This window comes from Vidua macroura (genome assembly GCF_024509145.1).
Source record: "Vidua macroura isolate BioBank_ID:100142 chromosome W unlocalized genomic scaffold, ASM2450914v1 whyW_random_scaffold_30, whole genome shotgun sequence".
Taxonomy (NCBI): Eukaryota; Metazoa; Chordata; class Aves; order Passeriformes; family Viduidae; genus Vidua; species Vidua macroura.
The window spans coordinates 2,758,609-2,775,801 of NW_026530534.1; positions in this window are offsets into that span (position 1 = coordinate 2,758,609).

Consider the following 17,193-nt stretch of genomic DNA (forward strand, 5'->3'; position numbering starts at 1 on the left):
AGCCCATGGCTGGGCGGGGGAGAGTCTGCACTCTCTGACAACCGGAACCAAAGAGACAGTTCCCCTGAGAGTTCTTGCTTTTAACCCCCTGTGTTCTCAGAGGCGTGTCTATACTTTCAGTGGTCACTCCAGGTGCTAATATCCAAACCTGACCACTGATTGGTTTGACCCAACTTCCTGGAAAAAAAAAAATTCACTTCCATGTCAAACCATGATAGGCACTAAGCTGCCAAAGACATGCCTTGTGAACAAAGGAATAACCCTGAAAAGCAATGGCCTGTTGCATATTCATATATCTCATACATGACGCTTAAATTCCTTGAAAATTAAGAATTTTTCTGTTTTTTGTCAACTTCTTCCCTTAGTCCTGGTGGTTCCATAAAAATGGAGAGAAGGTGGAAGAATGTTTGTCTTTTCCAATAAGGCGGCAGTAACTCTTTAGGTGTTCTGTTGCTGTTATCTCTGTGCGAAGAGTTTCTTGATTTGCTTATCCCTTTCTTGAGCTAGTAAAAAAAAATCTTACATAGCATAGTTTCTATTTTGACATTATGTTATAACCTAAAACTATATTTAACACACTTCGTAAAAAGGATTAATACAGTATTACAAAATAACCCTCTATAACACATATAGTATTCAATTTAATATTTGCAAAAAGCCAATCATTTAATCTGCATTTTTCACATATCATATTCATTTTAATATTTGCGACAAGACAATCATATAATATGCATCCATAACAATGGACAATAGGAGAAAAGGACCATAGGGCAAAAGTTTTTACAGTTGGGTGCATCTTGGCACTTAGCCAAGACAACACTGTTTTCTTCGGTGATACCCCTTAAATACCTTTTCCCTTACATCAGCCTGTTGCATATTCATAGACCCTTATGCATAGTAAACTTTTTCCCCAAACTAGTTTACATGTTCCAAGAATTGTTTAACATATCTCCTCCATGGATCTGCCTTTTTAGAGCATGCGTATTCCTTGGTTGTGGTTTTAGTCCTTTTTTATCATCATCTTCAGTTTTGGCCCCAGCCCACACTGTCTTCAGACGGTGAGTGCTGATAGTTGGCATATCTGTAGCAGGTGTCCTTATCCTATGTTCATTGGATGCTATCCCATCCAAACAGGCATTTTAATACATGCATACTTATATCATCTATTTCACTAAGCTTAATTAACAACAGAAATAAAAGCCAATATTATAATATGTATCTATAACAACTTGATTACACAGCAAACTATAGTTGCAAAAGCTTAGTTATAAGTTGCCTATATCAGTTCCAATTCACATTGCAACAGCCAAGTGCCGGTCATCCACCTAGAACTTGGTGCCAGAGTTTTACAATCCTGCCATCAGTTATTATCAATGCCGTGGCTGCACAACTCTGCTGACAACAGAGCCTCAGTTATCGTTGGAGCAAACAATGGGGCCATCCCCTTGCTTCACAAATATTTTAGCACTATAATTCCTTTGGCAGAGCCCTGTACCAGAGAACTACACTGCTTACTATAAATCTGGGTACCTTCAGCATAACCTAAAGTTAATAGAAGTAGCCTATGCATTTTCTCTGCTCAGCAAATTCCCCCACCATTCCCAAGTTTGGGCACGAGATCACCAGAAAAGCAGTATTTCCAAAGAGTATTTCCACATTCATTAATGATTCACACAGGAGAAATCAGTCTTTGCAACCAGTCCACATACAATTCCAATTCCTTTTCCAGGCCTAGGAGGGCTAAAGCTGGAGCATAAATCAACTTTTCCCCTAATTTTCTTAAGTTCTGCTTTCCTACTGGTGCCTATACAACATTAGGACTATCTTAGATTAAAAAGACAAAGAATAAAAAGTCCTTGAGAGGAAAGATGCATGCTAATGTCTTTACAAATAATTTGATGGATGAAGGTATGAGTGTTATTCTTTGAAATGGATCATAATGCCTCTACTGACTTTGGGCAGCAGGTTCTTTACTGGGCCCAGACAGTTTGGCTGCACAAGCCTGAACTTCTGAACTTTGGGGTAAAACAGTAGGTTCAAGGGGGGATATGGGGTAGGTGTTTCAGAGAGGCTGTACCTTCCTAGTACCTCAGCCAATGGGGAAAGGAAGAAGGCAACATGCAGCCAGGAGTTAGGATAAAAGGGAGTCTGCATCCCCCCGAAACCCCGAGTGAGATAAAAACCCATGGTCATGTGCCCTGGTGGACTGTCCCCCTTTGTTTGAATAAAGTTGAAGGACTCCTCTGTCTCCTTTTTGAACATGAACCTCTGGCATTAGTGGATTTTCCTGACAATTGGGGGATTGCTCCGGGATCCTTCCACTGTTCGGAGACGGCACACAGCAAGAGGAGGTGGATGCACGCCTCACCCAGTTTCAGTGACCAGCTCTCTTCGGCGCTGGCTAGCACTGAAATGGAGGCTTTGGGGGTTTGCTTAAGTTAGCAATATGAATTAAGCACTTAAATTTTAGCTTGTAGAATTGTGTGTTGAATTTTAACCTTTTACTTAAGAAACTTCTGCCATGGTACAAAGGGCATAGGAAAATGCAAATTTCTGAAGCTTCTTGCGATAAAGAACAATACCAGGAGAAGACCAAGGAATGCAAGAAACCTAGATAAAGGAGCTCCTCTGTCTCCAAGCTGATCAAAATCGACAGACATACTCAGATAAGCACCAAGGGACCAAAGCACACGCGCAAAGGAGAAAAGTTCAAAAGTTCAATCATGAAGAAGACCACGACCTTCAGCCTCAGAGACCACTGAAAGACCCCTGTGTAACCACCACCGTGAACAACGCATGCTCAGAAGGGCGTGGATCCAATTACCATGCGAAGCGAGGACAGGCGGGGCCAGGGGTTGAATATGCATAGAAAAGTTGTGCAATGTAATGTATATGGAACACCTTCGTGAATAAAGATGTAGCCTAGACCAGGGCTCGGGGCACAAGTTTCACGAGAGCTATCTGGCTTGTGCCGGGTGCTGACAATACATACCCACTTCATAACTACATCAGGTTGTGGAGTCTATTCATTCCGTGTATCTGTTCATGTGGCTACTCTGGTGGGACCCACTCTGCTCACCCGCTGGTCCGGTTAGGGGGCAGACTCCCTCAGGCGTGCCACAGGACTCTTCCCCGGGAGGGACTCTGTGCCTCGGCTGTACACTACAGGGGACAGACCACAGCCCATCGCGACTGCGGACAGAAGCAGTATGTATTAATTTCCTTTTTTTTTGAGGGTTGGCTACTGATAAGTCGCATAGAGACGTCTTTGCGTGCAGTTTTGCCCAGGGGGCTTGCAAGCAACTGCCTGTCAGGGGAGATGCCAGCGGTGGGGCGTCCCCAGCTGATAGAGCAGCTGGTGGAGCAGAAGGAGAGCACCAGCTAAGGGAAGCCAGCAGGAAATAGCTGATTGTGTGGTTGTTATGTCCAGATGTGCGCGCTTGCGTGTGTGTGGATGTGAGTGAAACGGTGAAACACGCTGCAGGGGGTGAGGTCTTGGTTTAGTTTTCCTGATAACTGTGGCTTTTAAAAGAACATTTCAGGGATCGCTGCTTTAAGGGGAAGGGCAGCAGAGGTGCAGCACGGGCCATCTCTAGCGAGCGGGGAAGCGTGGCGCAGGGGCATAAGCCGGGGCTTGCAAAAGTGCTTTAGGCATAGCTGGCTGGTAGCGTGGCTGGCGGGTGCGCGGGCACAAGCCGCGGTTTGTAGGGTTGCTTTGAACGCCGCTAGCTGATAGTGCAGCCAGTGGGAGCGTGGCACAAGTTGGGACTTACAAGCGCCGGCTGAAGGCAGCCAGCAAGCCCGGCTGGGCTAAGAGTTAAGTGTTTGCTGTGTGGCAACACTGCCCTTCAGTATTGAAAGCTGTTACTGAGAGATCCTTTGCATTAAGGGCTTTGCTGCTTGCTTTTTTTAGCTGCAAACAAGTGGTGACTTACCCACAGTGCCTGCTGAACTTCGAGCCCAGGCCGAGAGAGCCCGGCCTCTGAGAGAGGCTCTACACAAGTGGTTTCAGCTTGAACCAAGTCAGTGTCTTCACTCAGCAGGGGACTGGGTAGTCATAGAACGGGAGGATGGGAGGAAAGACAGAGTGTTCTTGGAAGGGATATACCAAAGTTCAACAAGGAGCTATCTGGCCTTTGACTGGGAACAACCCCCAGTTGAAAGAGCACTTAGAAACCCCTTGAGGAGGGGGCTGAAAGGGGTGATTCCCTGTTTCATGTTTGAACTGACAGTTTTTCGCTGGGAGCCAGACAGGCACACAGCTTGGGTTCTCCTTCGATGTAGAAAGTGCCAGAGGAGGTGGTATTGTATTTCATATAGATGGAGACCCACATGTCATACATGTACCCCTGAATTGCTGGAATACTATAACCAAGAGGTACATGCAAGGTGTGAAATAGTGAGTTTAATCTGTGGAAAAAGTTACCTAGTCCCTGAGACCTGGGACATTTTTGAAGAAGATTGGGAAAGGGTAAAGGAATGGTGCAGCCTTATCAAAAGGAAGAACTAAGGAATTTTTTTCTCCTCAGTGGTTTGGATTGAACCCTTAGGAGTTCGTAAATTTGTGTGGGACTGGGCAAACAAAAGAGACAGTTCTGATTTTTGAGACTCCTATTTGAACATTTGGAACTGAGTAAGCTAAGCTTGCTCTAAAAAGAAATAATGGGAGCCAGGCAGAGTAAGGAAGTACCTAAGGCCAGCCCATTAGGGTGCATCTTAGCACATTGGAGAGAAATAGCAGGCAAAGGGGGCATGGAAAATAAAAAACGCCTAATTAAATATTGCTCCCATTGGTGGCCATTATATCGCCTAGAGGATGGGGCAAGGTGGCCTCCTACAGGTACACTGGAATATAATACCCTGTTACAGCTAATGTTGTTTCTACGGAGAGAAGGGAAATGGGAGGAGGTTTCTTATTGTGATACGTTTTTCTCCCTCTGAAATAACCCTGATTGGCAAAGGGACTGTGGCATCAGAGCCCCCTCTGACCCCCTCGTTCTGTCTCTTGAAAGAGAAAACAGAAGAAAAATGGGAGAACTTAAACAGTGCTGCTCTATTACGGCCTGGGGTTCCCGGGGTCCATCCAACCCTGGCTGCCGTAGGTGACCCGGATAGCACTGGGCTGATAAGCACAACCTGTCCAGGTCCCTCAGGCAAGCTCCCAGCCACAGGCAATTTTAGCAAGCAGCTCAGCTCTTAAGTGAGATCAGGTCTTCAGTGATTTCAGCTCTTTGCTTGCTAAGTGCCATGGGCAGACACGTGGGGAGAGAGAGGAGAAGGCTGTATGAGGTTCCACAGCGGTGTCTTTATTGGCAGCTTCTGCGAAGGGTTTCAGTGACAGCTCTTCTGCCAAACTGGGCAGAAAAGGGGGTGTATCTAGGGTACAGGGGTTTTAGGAAATAGTCCAATAGTAAGGGTCGAGGCGAATATGACCTATAGTCTTACAGAGAGATAACGATTGTCCGAAGGCAGAAGAGAGGCTACTATGGTCCAGTCATCATGACTAGGCATTTCTTATCTTAGGCAAGTGACCGCCAGGGAGGCCTTGCAGGGCCTCTGGCTGCTGCAGACATGTTTGGCACAGCAGTGCTCAATGGTGGAGTCACTTCATTTAAAGCATGATAATCTACGGTCCATCTTTATTCTCTTTCCGATTTGTGCACAGGCTAAATGGGACTGTTGAAAGATGAACGGGTTTTGCTGACTACTCTTTGGTTCTCTAGCTCACGGATCATCTTGTGCATGGGAATTACAGCATCTCGAGTTGTTTTGTACTGTCAGCGATGCACTGTTGAGGTGCAAAACAAACATCAATAACAATTGGTACTTATTGCTCTTCTACCTTTAGGAGTCTTCTTGTAGATGGGTTCTCTGATAGTCTAGGTAAGGTGTTCAATTGCTTGATGTTTTTTGTCTCTACTGCAGCTATTCTAAATGCCTACTTGAGTCTCTTTGGGTCTTTGAAATATCCACTTTGAAGGAAGTCTATGCCCAAAATGCATGGGGCTTCTGGACTAGTCACAATAGGGTGTTTCTTCTACTCATTTCTAGTTAGGCTTACATCAGCTTCTACAAATGTAAAATCTTGTGATCTTCCTGTCATGCTAGCAATAGAAGCAAATTTTGTCCCTACATGTCTTGATGGGATTAATGTGCACTGAGCACTAGTGTTAACTAAGGCTTCATACTTTTGTGGTTCTGATGTGCCAGGCTAACGAATCTATACAGTCCAGAAAACACATTTTTCCTTAGCCTCTACCTGGCTAGAGGCAGGGCTCTCCTAAGCTTGGTTATTCTTTTTTCCCTGGACATGTCTTGGAGGTTCTTTTAAGGGGATCGGACATGCCATTGTCATCATACTTGGTAGTTCAGCTATGGGTTACTGGAGATGCCTTTTTTTTGGTGGAACTTCTTTTCTGAGTCTTGTTGTCTTTCAATTCAAGCACTTGTGCCAGAGCAGCAGTAGATTTTCTATCCCATATCATTATGTTTTCTCCACAGTCACGCAGGAAAAACTACAACTCTGCTCATGGGGTATATTTTCTCTCCCTATCTGGGGGATGTCTGCCTTTGGTACTAAAACTTCTGATCTGTATTGCCGAGATTTGGAGAAAGCCTTTTTTCATCTCTAATCTCCTCTCTGAGTTTCTTGTGATTCTCTTTTATCTTATCTTCTAATTTCTGCATACGTGTTTCCACAGCTGCGATTCTTGCATGTGTTGGGCCATGCACAGCATTTGCATATGCTTGGAGCTTCTTCACCATATTAAGCATGGTCTCCTCTCTGCCATTTTGCTTAATTATTGCTAAAGCAGAAGTATATTTTTGTGGCTCAAGTCATACAAGTTTTTGCTACATCACAGATGTACATGGTACTAAGTCTGGATTTACAGTGTTTAGGTCAGCTGAGAAGACAATCTCTGCTACTGCTATTTTTTTCAAGCATTTAATTCTTTGTTGTATGGTCTTCTATTGGGTTTGCTGCATATAGGGATCGTCTGCACACAGATATCTTTGTGCCACACTTCTCAGGACTTGGGCTCAGAGACTGTGAGGGTTAGCCCCCCTCATCATTCTTTGGTCGATAACTGGATCATGTGATAGGGATCTCAAATGCCTTCCTTCAGTATTGTCCAGAATCGTAGCCTCACGTGCAGCGTCTCAAAGAGGGACTAACTAATTATAGATTCATCAGGTCATTGAGTGTAATCTTTTTTTAGGCTGCAAAGGTCCTTCAGGGAAAAGGACTCAATAGTGACTTCTGATCTTGTGTCAGTTGCTTTGACCTTTGATTTTGTGTTAGTTGCTTTGACTTCGAATTTTGTGTCAGGAATTAGCGTTTAGGGTCCTTCTTCCGGATTATCATTGTTGATTATTGGCTGATCAGTTTTGCTTGTGTGCTTCTATCCCGCGGTGACTGTCAGTGGCTTAGGCTTACTGTCTGGTTTAGTTGTGGGCTTAGACTCACTGTCTGGTTTAGCTACAACTTGAGTAGTTGGGGTGTTGGCTGCAGCTTGAGTGACTGGGGTAGCTGTTGACTTATCTCCCTGCCCTTCTATCTTCTGCCCTACAGTATCTAGCAGCATGCCATAAGCATAGGCTAGGGCCCAGCTTATTACAGTGATTTTTTTTTCTTCTTAGAGTCATCATGGTACTTTTTTTTCAGGTATTTCTCCACCTCAGCTGGGTTTTGTATTTGTTTACATGGAAAGTCCTAGGTTATAGGGTCAGAAAATTCTATCAGGGTTTGGCCCATATCCTCTCATTCTCTACACCACTCAGGATTTTCTATGCCTGGGTCTACTTCTGCATCAGGGCTCTCATCAGCTCCTCTGGACATCTCAGCCCTCATTCTAGAGAAGCTGCAGACCATATAGAGGAAGCTTACCTGTGGATATTCTCAGTTCAGTCGAAGAAAGAACAGAGATAATTTTCTCCCAGGCCAAGCCTGGGAAACTTAGAGAAAATAATTAAAACAATTATTATCTCTCTTTCTGTAACTGTTGTTTATAGATATGATTCTCCAGAGTGTGCTATTCATAGCTCACCAATAGCGTGAGAGGTTTTTACTTTGAGACCAATCAAGTCTCACCTTAGCGAGTCACATTATAAAGACGCGTTACTTTCATTAAAGCCTTCTAATTCGCCTTCTGAAGACTGGAGTCTTTTCTTTCCCTCTGTGACTCAACAGCATCATCTGGTGACCCTGAGTGGAATTGCAGGACAGCTGGAATGCGTCCCAAGAAGATTGGCCCGGCGACCCACTGCAGTCGGACACCATTTGCCCTCTTGAGTGAGGTAACGCTGACTTTACCCCGTGTCTTCCTGAGAAGACTGTTCCTGTTTGGACCGCAAGTGTTGGCCCTGGGAGGCCAAGAACTGAGGGGGGGACGGCTTTTCCTGACAGAGCTGACTGTCTGTCTCTTGAAGTGAATACCTGCTGAGTGATGGGTTTTCCTTAAAAATGGGGAACCAACCTTCTAGAGACAAACAACTAGTTCTGACCGTGTAGAGGGCTTTCATACCTCCCATGGGAATTGCAGTCTCGGATGAAGCACTCTGCGATCTGCTGGGCTGGGCCAGAGATCACAGGTCCCTGGTAGAGCTGGGTGCTGCACTGAGTCCGAGAACTTGGGAAGAATTGGGTGATTGCCTCTTAGAGGAAGTTTGCCGGGGGGACGCATTCGCGTCCGCACTGGTCACCACCTGGAGACGCATTTCCTAAGCCTTACTGGGCAGGACCCCGAGAGGCAGCGACTCAGAACGGGAGGTTTCGGGAAGTGAAGATGCTGTCTCTGTGTTAAGCGGCATTTCGGGAATCGGGGAGGAGGTGGGCAAAGCAGTGCCCAGCCCTGACCCGGGTCTGCGTGGGCCCGCAGGAGACAGGGGGACACCCCGCAGAACCTATAAATTGCCTAAAGACTACGCTAAGCCAAAATATCCTCGTCCCCGAGATTATGTCAAGCCAAAATATCCTTCGCCAGCTGTTCAGCCGCTGACCGCTCCGCAAGCCGCGCCTCAGTCAGGCAGGCTGGAACACCCCACCCCGAGCGCGGCGCCGGCTTCATTATTTCAGCTGCTGCTGCCCCCCCTCTCTGGATCACAGTTGGGTGGGGGCTGGTGCCGCCTGCAGTCCATGATGCAGTGGGGTCCTCCGCCCCTTTGGCTCCTTCATTATCAACAATGGAGGCTGTGCAGATGTACAGGCCCTGCCCCCCTGTACTGCCGGGACTGGTCGTGGAGCCTCTGATCCAGCCACTGGCGCACCCCCCACCTGCCGTGGGGCCCCCGACTTCGTTGACGGAGCTGGTGCAACTGCCTTCCTTCTCCGCCCCCCTGCATGCTGTGCGGGCCGGCTGACTTAATGTCTTTTGCGGTGCTGCTGTCTGCTGTGCTGCCCTCTGCCGCGCATGCCTTGGGTGGAGCCCCCGTGTCGTTCTCCGACCTGCCCTCGGGTGGGCTGCCCCCCATGCCAGTGGCGGTGGCCGCCTTCCCCGCCCCGCCGTCCACAGCACCACCACCGCCAGCAGCTGGGTTCTGCATGCCGCTCACTGCTCCAGTGGCAGTGGCTCCGTTGTGCATGCTGCTCAACGCTCCGGTGGCAGTGACTCCGTCTTTCATCCCACCCACCGCTCCAACGGTGGCGGCCACTGCAGCTCTGATGCCCGCACCGACCGCGGCTCCAATGACTACAGCTCCAATGCTCACATCGCCCACTGTATCACAGGCTGCTGTTGACCCCTTCGTGCCGCCACCTCCAGTGGGGGGATCCGCCGCGCCACTGGTCGCGGCTCCGATCCCCGCTCCGTTACCAATGACTGCCTTCCCCGCCCCAGAGATTGTGACTGACTCTTCTATTTTACAGTCACTAGCCACCTCTTCAGCCTTGGTGCCTCCAGCCAGCCCGCCTTCCTCTGCTGGTCACAAGATGTACCGCTCGCCCCCATCCCTGGGAGTGGGCAGTGATAGTGACAATCAACAATACTCAACCCCTCGATGGAGGCGTGACCGAATGTTGGAATGTCGGCGCCGACAATCAGGGACAGCGTCTCAGAGGGACCTCTGGATGCTGCCCCCTGTCGGGTGACTGTGCAACCGATAAATCCCCGCCGCCTTTGGGATGCACTCGGGGTGCGGGCTTTGGAGGCTGGTGATTGGGAGTTGATAGAGCGGGTGGGCAAGCCCGGGGTTGGTGTCCTGAACCCACCACTCTGGGGGGAAGAGATCGTAACTGATGGTCAGGCGGTTCCTCTGGCATCTCAGGATGTGGTACAGAGGGATCAGGGTGATGATGTTTCGCTGCAGGGTGCAATCCAGATTTTTCCCATGCACAAAGCAGTCCCAAATATGGGACAAAATGACAGGCACGAGGTCATGGCCTGGCAGGTTGTTCAAGATTTGCAAGATAAGGTAGCAAAGTATGGGCTGGGTTCTGCTCAACTTATGCAAGTTCTCAGAGTGATAAACACTGACCTGCTTGCTCCCTATGATATTAAACATTTGGCCTCTGTATTGTTCCAGCCTGTGCAATTTGATGTTTTTATGAACAATTGGCGATGGCTGGCCGAAAGGGTAGCGGCCAAAAATGCGCATTTGCCTCAGGCGGATCCTAGATCCTATGTAGGGCTGGATGCGCTCATGGGACAAAATGTCTTTTCTAATCCTGATCTTCAGGCTACCTGGGACCCTCTCATACTCAAGCAGGCCCAAAAGGTAGGCTTCATGGCATTGTTGAAAACCATGGAAATGGCCGCTCCCAGGCCACGATATGTGAAAATAACTCAGGGAGCGAAGGGATTGTTCTTGCCATTTGTTGAAAGACTTGCATCAGCTTTAGAGAAGCAGGTTGAGGATGATAATTTGAGGCAGGTTTTATGCAAGACTTTAGCAAGAGATAATGCAAATGATGATTGCAGAAAGATCATAAATGTGCTGCCAGGCAACCCATCATTGACAGACGTGATCAAAGCTTGTTCCAAGATAGGTACTGTAGATCACAAAATGTCTGTTCTGGCAGCTGCTTTGAAGACAGGCCTGACACCCTCAGGGGATGGCCAACGTAAAAAGGGAAGAAGAAAAGCAAGCAGAAACAGGGGACAAAAATAAAAAAGGAGACAAACTCTAATTTCTTATGCTCGAGGTGTGGGAAGCCAGGTCATTTTGCAAATAAATGCAAGTTTACCTACCATGCCAATGGCAAATGTTTGGCAGGTTCGGAAAACGGGGGAAAGAGTGCACAGGGGAACTGCGCATTGACAAAAGTGATTCCTCAGGACACGACACTGGCACAGGGTGTCTCAGCCGGCTCAGTGCAAGCACCCACGGCTCTGCCAGGGTGGATGTACATACCGCAACAGCAGTCATCTTAGATTCTTGTAGTGTGCATAAGGTTCCTCTGGATGCATTTGGGCCTTTAGGCCACAGACTGAGTGCATTGCTGGTAGGACAATCTAATACTATCCTTCTGGGAATCGTTGTGCACCCAGGTGTCATTGACTCTGATTTTACGGGCCAAATTTGTACCATGGTTTCCATGCCCACCGCCCCTGTTACTATTCCGGCAGGGACTCGCATTGCTCAACTTGTGCCTTTCCAGTCATGTGTTCCCAGGTCTGACCAGTGGACGTGTGGAGATGGTGGTTTTGGATCCACAGGACTGCCACAAGTCTTCTGGTCCTTCGTCATTTCTGCTCAGAGGCCGCAGATGACGTGTTCCATGATTCTACTGTGTGCCAGCCCACCTCAGACTCAGCTGCAAGGCTTGATTGACACCGGAGCTGACGTGACAGTCATCTCCTCTTCTGCTTGGCCTCCTAAGTGGCCTTTGGACTCTATGGGTCAGGCCATCGAAGGGTTTGGGGGGTACAACACAGACCTTTATAAGCCGACAGGCTGTGCTGATCAAAAACACAGATGGGCAGACAGCTAAGGTTCGGCCCTATGTCACTGCAACTCCCATCACCCTCTGGGGACGGGAGGTATTGGCAGCCTGGGGGGTACGGATTGGAACGGATTTTTGATAGGGGTCGCTGTGCTGAATATCCTACGCTGCCTTTACAGTAGCTAGTGACCAGACCCATCTGGGAAAACCAGTGGCCCCTACCAAATGAAAAATTAGTCACCCTTCGTAATTTGGTTTGGGACCAGCTTCAGCAGGAACACATTGAACCTTCTACCAGTCCCTGGAAGGCTCCTGTTTTTGTGATCAAGAAAAAGTCGGGGAAGCTGAGGCTGTTACAGGACCTCTGGTGAATTGCGGTGATAAAACAAAACCTTACAATTCTGATAGATTTGTAAGATTTGGTACGTATTTAGTACAGCGCTGGGTGCATGCCATGGTTTCCCTTCAATGGGCATGCGCACCCCTGAAAACTCCCGATCCTTTTTTATTACTCTAGCTAATTTACATATTCATAGAATTTCACAATAGGTTCATGCATATTCATTCTTCTGATTTCGCGTTACACTTACACCTAGTTACACTTGTACTCAGTTTTTTGTCAGAAAGTACAGAGATAACTCCTGGGTCACTCTGCACTGTCTGTTTCAAGGTCCAATGAGTCTTTCTTATCTCATCTCTTTAGCTTGGAAATTTGCATTCTTTCTCCTTAGCTGGGGCAGTTTTGCTAGTGCTGCAGTTACCAGACTAAACAGCATATTTTACTTATGTTGGCAAGCTCAAAGCAGCACATTTCACCTAAATCCAAATGGATTTCTTACTCTGTTAAATTTTTACTCTGTCTCACTGGAAAGTTAATGCAGTCATGGCAAGCATGGGGGTGTTGCAGCCTGCTATGCCCTCACCTACCATGATCCCCATGGGATGGGAAATCTTGATCATTGATTTGAAGAATTGTTTTTTTACAATTCCTTTGCATCCTGATGACAAACCAAAGTTTGCCTTCACAGTGCCTTCAATCAACAATGCTGAACTCGTACAGAGATATCAATGGAAAGTTTTGCCGCAGGGCTGCAAGAACAGCCCAACTATTTGCCAATGGTATGTGGCCCAGGCCTTGTCCAGAGTCCGCAAGCAGTTTCCTGACGTGTATTGTTATCACTACATGGATGACATCCTGGTGGCAGTGTCCACTCAGGATGAATTGCTGAGGGTACAGCCTCAGCTGTTTGCTGCTTTGCATTCTTATGGACTGCAAGTGGCTCCGGAAAAGGTTCAATGCCATCCTCCTTGGAAATATTTGGGGGTCAAGATTCTTGATCAAACTATTCAGCATCAAGAGGTGCAATTTGCAAAGTCTATTGTGACCCTGAATGATGCCCAGAAATTGCTAGAGGTCGTCAGCTGGTTATGTCCTTATCTGGGACTGACCGCGGCACAAATGTCCCCGCTGTTCAACCTTTTAAAGGGTGACCCGGATCTGAATTTACCTCGAAAACTGATTCCTGAGGCGCGACAAGCACTGGAGGAGGTCCAACAGGCTCTTTCTGCTCGTCAGGTTTATCAAGCAGATCCTTCCACTGATATCACTGTCTTTATTACCTATCCAGACAATTATCCCACAGGTGTCATTGGCCAATGGAATGACAAATGACCTGATCTCTTGCACATTTTGGAATGGGTCTTCTTGCCCCATCAACCTAAAAAGACAGCATCCCTGCTGATTCACTTGTTTGCCCATTCGATAATCAAATGCTGTCAGCAGTGTTTGCAATTGATGGCAGCTGATCCCATGAAAATTATTCTTCCAGTGGAGCGGGACACCTTTGGATGGGGCTTCGTTAACAGTGCTCTTTTGCAAAGCACTCTGCAAAACTTTTCAGGGCAAATTACTTATCATCTGCCCAGTCACAAGTTACTGCAGCTGGCAAAAACGACCAGCTTGTCCTTACAGCCAAAAAATAGTCGAGTGCCAGTGCAGGGACCCACTGTCTTCACTGACGGTTCAGGAAAAATGGGGAAAGCCATTGCTACCTAGAAGGATGAGTCTGGATGGTAAGTGCTGGAAGACCATGTGTCCAGCTGAGCCCAATTGGTTGAGCTAAAGGCTGTTGCTATGGCATTCCAGAAATTTTCTCAGGTGCCTCTGAATTTGGTCACTGACTCTGCCTATGTTGCAGACATAACCAAGGGTTTGGATTGTTCACTTCTGAAAGAGGTCAATAACGCAGCTTTGTTTCAGTTATTGAAAGACTTGTGGTGTGCAATTCAAACCCGGGTTCATTCGTATTGCATCCTGCACATTCAGAGTCACACCACTTTACCAGGTTTCATAACGGAAGGTAACGCCAGGGCTGACAGGTTGGCTAACCCTGCGTGGGTAGTGCCTCAGCCTGACAAGATTGCGCAAGCCAAAACGTCGCATGATTTTTTTCATCCAAGTGCACATACTCTGCAAAAGCAATTTCATTTAACGCTGACCAAAGCTCGTGACACTGTCAGTTCTTGCGCTGTCATGGACTTGCTGCACCTTTACCAGCGGGGGTGAACCCCAGAGGCCTAAGGGCCTTGCAGCTTTAGCATACAGATGTTACTCACATTGCTGAGTTTGGTCGACTCAAGTATGTGTGTGTGTCTATTGACACCTTCTCCTCCACCATGTGGGCATCTGCTCACACAGGGGGAAAAGGGTCGCGACGTGATTGCCCATTGGAGGACGGCTTTTGCAATTTTGGGAATACCTTCTTGTGTGAAAACTGACAATGGCCCTACCTATGTCTCACAGAAGACACATCAGTTTTTATGCTTGTGGGGAGTCTCACACAAACTTGGTATTCTGCATTCGCCAATGGGTCAAGCTATTGCTGAACACACTCATGGCACTTTAAAGCATGTTTTGGAAAGACAAAAAAGGGGAATGCCAGGAGAGACCCCACACACTCGATTGGAAAAAGCTTTATATACAATTAATCATCTTACAGTGCCACAGAATTCAGAGATTCCTGTAATTTTGAATAATTTTCTTTCGTTGCATTCAGCAGGTGAGACTCACCTGCCTTGAGTGAAGGTCTGTATACGGGACCTTGCCACCAATAAGTGGGAGGGCCCGTGCAACTTGAGGCCGCGGGTATGCCTGTGTTTCCATGGGTACAGACATATGATGGATAACTGCAAGGTGTGTTCATCCTGATTTGCGACATCAGAAACAGAATGTGGCCAGCAGGCAACCTTCAAACGGTGACCAAAATGCTGACCATCAATCACAGTCTTCGAACGATGATCAACCAGCTGGCCCCTCTACGAGTGGGGAACGAGCATTTTATCTTTTCTTTGTTTCCAGAAACAGACTGTTGACGAGTTAGACTGCCTGTGTTAGGAGCAGACTAACAATGTTTTGTTACTATACTAGAGTTGGTGAGTGATTTCTTAGAATTAATAGTTAAGTTTATAAAAGGAATGTAATGGTAGAGAATTTATAGTATGAGTTAGAGATCTCTTCGACCGCTCTGAGCCAATGTCTGATTGAGGTTTTGATTGACAGCTGATAAACCTCTTGAGCTGTGTTTGTTCTCCTTCCTGCAAGGGGCCCCACAGGAGGCTACAAACGCCACCTGCTCCTTTAAACAAAAAGGGGAAATTGTGAATATTCTCAGTTCAGTTGAAGAGAGATCAGAGATAATTTTCTCCCAGGCCGAGCCTGGGAAACTTAGAGAAAAGAATTAAAACAATTATTATCTCTCTTTCTGTAACTGTTGTTTATAGATATGATTCACCAGATTGTGCTATTCATAGCTCATCAATAGTGTGAGAGGTTTTTACTTTGAGACCAATCAAGTCTCACCTTAGCAAGTCACATTATAAAAAGACATGCTACTTTCATTAAACTTCTTCTAATTTGGCTTCTGAAGACTGGAGTCTTTTCTATCCATCCCTGACTCAACAGCGTCACTTAGCAGACGAAATACTAGGAAGGTGGTATCTTTTTCATTTAGGGAAAATTGAACATTCTCAAAAAGTGACTTAACAGATTTAAAGGAGAAGAAGGAAAGGAAAGGCTGAAAAGCCTCATCCCCTGCTCTTCTTCTAACAAATTGGGTGAAATTACTAATGAACTCCTAAAATATGCTTTTGGAACTAGAACATAGGGTAGGATGAAGAAACTATAAACTATACATATTTTGAACAGACTCTAGGACTTTTGTAAACTCCCTATAAATCATTATCATTGAGCTTAGCACAATAGTTATCCTAATTTGTGCCTCTCTATTGTAAAAACTGCATGTTAGGGACAATATTGGAGCTATTTCCAGATAAGAAAATAAACCCAGGGACCAGGAAGATATTAAAACCTCAAAAAAGCTTAGAGACTAGAAAGGCCTCCACCCTGAGAGACATTATAAATTCAAGCAACATGGCTACTGACTGCTTTATCTCAATACAGAGTAAGTACAACTAAAATGCAGTCAGTACAGGGTTTTTCTACTTTCTTGAGCCCCATATTGGGTGCCAAAAATGCATTTATCCTGGTTTAGGGTAAATTTGGAAGAAAACTTCTAAAGGGGTTCTTCTAGAAAGCAGATTTAAGCCGCTCTTCCCCCAGCTGGTTCGGATAAAAGTGGAAAAAAACTGTTTATTTAACAGGCAAAACATTCACTAGCAAAAAAATGAACAATATTAAACAATAAAACTTCTTGCTGATCTGAAGAGATGACAAACTCAGAAAGTCTTTTCTATGGGTGTCGCCCTGTTCTTTTAAAAGTTTTCAAGTTGTTTAAAAAGTTTTCTATGCCTTCTGATGTTTACATATTTCTACTGGAGTTTCTCATGCACTGTTCATGTAAATAATGATTGTTTTGCATTCTTCTTTGTGGGTGGAGAGAATTGATGGACTGTTGGTTTGACCAGTGTGGTTGGAGAGGTGGCAATTTCATCCTCCACGCCACTATCACTTTTGGAATTCTATATATTGCAAGGTCAGAAATAAAATTTCCTTCTTTTTCTTCCTTTTGTTCTTTTGCATCTTAGAGTGAGTGCGTGAGTTATTTCATGTCGTAGTTCGACATCTGGTGGCCGCCGTGTGTAGGACAGCCGTGGGTGAGGTCTTTTTAATTCTTGACCCCCCCCTCTCTGCCTCTCTGCTTTCCTGCCTTCCTGCCTTCCTGTCTGCCTGCAGTGCTTGTGGCCAGGGCAACCCCTGTGATTTCTATGGAGGACTTCCTGGTCTTGGATGTCTGGAAAGCTTTTCTGGAGCAGAAGAGGGCTTCTGTTCTTTGGGATGGCTTTAAACAACTGTT